Genomic DNA, 3,681 nt, shown 5'->3' on the forward strand with positions numbered 1-3,681 from the left:
GGCAAAAATGAGTAGTACCTGTATTTCAAAGGGCCGGCCTTGTCACATTCTGTGTTACGCAGAATCTCCTTGAGAACTACGTTAGTGGTACACGTGTCTGTGGAATGCTCAGTCACTTGCACGTTAATTTCACGAGCAGGCTTTTCCGTTGATCGTATTAGCTGGGACCCTCGTCGTTGTAACCGACGGAGTACTCTTATGTATGTATGTATGTATGTATGTATGTATGTATGCATGTATGTATGTATGTATGTACGTCAGTCAGTCAGTCAGCTAACGTTTCTGAGGTGCTAACGTTTCTAGGTGCTAACGTTTCTAGGTGCTAACGTTTCTAGGTGCTAACGTTTCTGCCAGGAATTTTGTCGGAGCGCTAACGTTTCTACCAGCTCGCCGCCTTACATACATACATACATACATACATACAGTATATCATTACAATAATATTCTTAATGCCGCAATTTACTCACATGCAGCATCTTTCAGAGCTTGTCGCTAATTCATTTCTTGACCAAAGTAAAACTGTTAACATTTTTGAAGAGGACTGGTTCCTAGCTACATTTTGGCATAAACAAATTGAGATTTGATCCAGTAGAAAAAGTTTACATCAAAATTTGTAGGAACGTTGTAGGAGAGTAAGTAACGCCATCAATCAAGTTTAGATCTAAATAATTTTTTATTTTAAAAGCAAAATATAATTATCTTAGCTTCAATGATAGAAGAAAGAATGAAGAATTTTATAGTTTTGTTCCCATGCAACAAAAGTTTGTATCAAAAAAGTTGTGAGGTAAAATATCATGAAAAAATATAAGTAAGGCAAAAAATTGGATTTAAATATAATTAACTTTTTCATATAAAAAACAAACTATATTTCAATTAATCTCAAATGATAGAGCTCAATTCGAGGGATTTCATGGTATCAATCTCATGCAATGAAGTTCTAAAAGAAAAAAAGTTATGAGTGCTTGTTTCTCAAATTTGAGGATGACAATTTAGTTCTATACTTTTTTTATGAATGTAGTTCTATAAGGGGACTTTTAATACATGTCACAGCGTCATTGAAGAAAGGAAAAATTTATCAACGACTCCGCTAATTGATGCATTTGACACATCATTAATTAGTATAATAGCATAGCCTGGAAAAAATATGGATCACATGGAAAAATGCGAGCAAGCTAAATATTATTTTTAAGATTATAAATAAACCTAGAAAATTACAGTACAAGTTATTAAAATTTTCGTTAAAATATTGCAGTTAAGGATAAAATTTGAATATTAAAAATTATTTGATTAAAATTTACAAAGTAACATTATAATTAAAAAAGGCACCTTCATTTTATTGAAATATTGACACACTAGAACACTTAAAAATGAGAGCCAGAAGTACCAATATAGCTAAAGTTTTATGCAAAGTAGAATAGTGTATATGGTAGGCAAATTCATTATGTAAAAAATAGGCATTGGATCAAGACTAAAAATGTGAAGACTTGGTAATAACTTACACAATAACTCAAGCAAATTTTACTGTGAATTTGTTGTTATAGGTAGAGTTTACTGTAATATATATCTAAATTTTGTATTATTCTATTTATTGTACTAACAAATTATGTACTACTATTATTTTTTAAAACCTATTTTCAAATTTCTAATTATTAATTAATAATTGAAGAAATGAATTTTTTAAAGTGCAAAAATATTTTGAGTTTTTTAGTTTTAATTTCTAAATCTAAATATTTTATTTGAAATTTTATCCTTAGCTGCAATATTTTAAGTAAAAATTTTCTTATTCTGTACTTTACCAGATGTAATAAGTTGTCCTGAACTTTTCCAAGTGCAATAACTTGTCCTGTAATTTTCCAGGTTTATAATCTTAAGAGTGTTATTTCTCTTGCTCGCATTTTTCAATGTAATATATGTATATACAGGGTGTCCATGAATTAACTATCTGTTTCAATGAAATCGGGCAAATATAAAAAGAATAAAAACTGACAGAATTTTATACTTACTTAATTATGATACCAAAACAAATAGATTTATAAATCTTACGTCAAAACCTTATTGAAAATTTCAACATGTGTTCCGTCTGTATGCGTGCAAATTTCAAATCTATCCTTATCATTGCGAAAAACATTTTGAAGCATTTCAGGTGTTATCTCCTGCACTGCTGAATAGTTCAGCTACACTATTACCCCATCCTGGAGATGGAGGTTGAGAAATGACTGCGGCCAAATTGAAAAAATGCTGCCGTGGGCAGATAAATGGGATCCAACAGGAATGAAAGTGGATTATAAAAATTATAAAATTATAAACAGGATAAAAAAATTATACACTTTTAACACATATTAATCATGGTAAACATAAATAAAGTGAGTTTTTAAACAAATTGTTCGATTTCACTGAAATAGTTCATTCTGGGACACCCTGCATGCATGGCTCTAAAGATCAAGAGACAACAAACTGCAAAGACGTTGAGAGCATACTCAAATGCAATATGACAGAATTCTGATAGGAGACTCCTGTTAATATGTCTGTAAATGTAAACGCAAGATAGTAGACGAAGAAAAGAAACTGTGTGATTCATAGTATCAGAAACTAAGTGTCAAGTACAATGTTATGAAATTTTGTTTGTTCCCCTTCCGTTTGGCAACCGGTATTGGTTTGTTTACGACCCCCATAACTTAGCAGTCTGGCATAAAAATCGATAGAATAAGTAACAGGCTTTAAAAAAAGAAAAGGAAAAATAAGCACTGGGTTTGGTTCATTCGACTAAAACGATTTAAGATAGAGACCCATGAAGTAAAAGATACACGCATGCATACATACGCGCGCGCGCACACACACACACACACACACACACACACACACACACACATATATATATATATATATATGTACTTGTGATCGTTTGGGCGTTTATCACAGCAGTAATTGTGAAGCATTGCGCTTCCACAAAACCAGAAAGGACACGACAGATTACGAAATAGTTTTAAACCATTTATATAATTGTGATAATACATACATACATGATGTTTTGCTAGTAGAATGTGTACACACACACACAAATACACACGCGTGTGCGCGCTCACCTTATATCCTTAACAATCTTACATGCTCATTAAGCCGAAGTTCATCTCAGTTTTCAAGGCGTGTAAGTGACTGAGAGTACAATACGTACGTCTAGCATCTTGAACAGGATTTGAATTTGTTGCAGAGTTAACCTCACGCTGTTGCTGATCCTCATTTTTAGCTGAATGAACTGGAGTAGCGTGAAATGAAGTGATTTGCAGAAGAGCAAACACAACACGATACCCATACAAAGATCGAAAGCACGATCTTATGGTTGTGAGTCTAACCATTAGGCCGGGTACCTTCACACATGTGAAACAGAAGTGTTTGATAGTATAAGCGTTTGATAAATAAGTCAATACGGTTAAGGACTCATTGTGCAAAACGGTCCAGAAATTGGATCTACAACATTACAAGCGTAAGCTTAAATCCTGACCACTATTCCACGCACTTTTACTTGACCCTTAATCTACTTAGTCAAAAAAACTACACTTGTCCACAAACACTTTGTCACACTAAGACACGCATTCACACCCAAGCATACGCGTATACTCAATACACACACACACACACACACACACACACACACACACACACACACACACACACACACACACA

The sequence above is a fragment of the Octopus bimaculoides genome, chromosome 14 (genome assembly GCF_001194135.2).
Source record: "Octopus bimaculoides isolate UCB-OBI-ISO-001 chromosome 14, ASM119413v2, whole genome shotgun sequence".
Classification (NCBI taxonomy): Eukaryota; Metazoa; Mollusca; class Cephalopoda; order Octopoda; family Octopodidae; genus Octopus; species Octopus bimaculoides.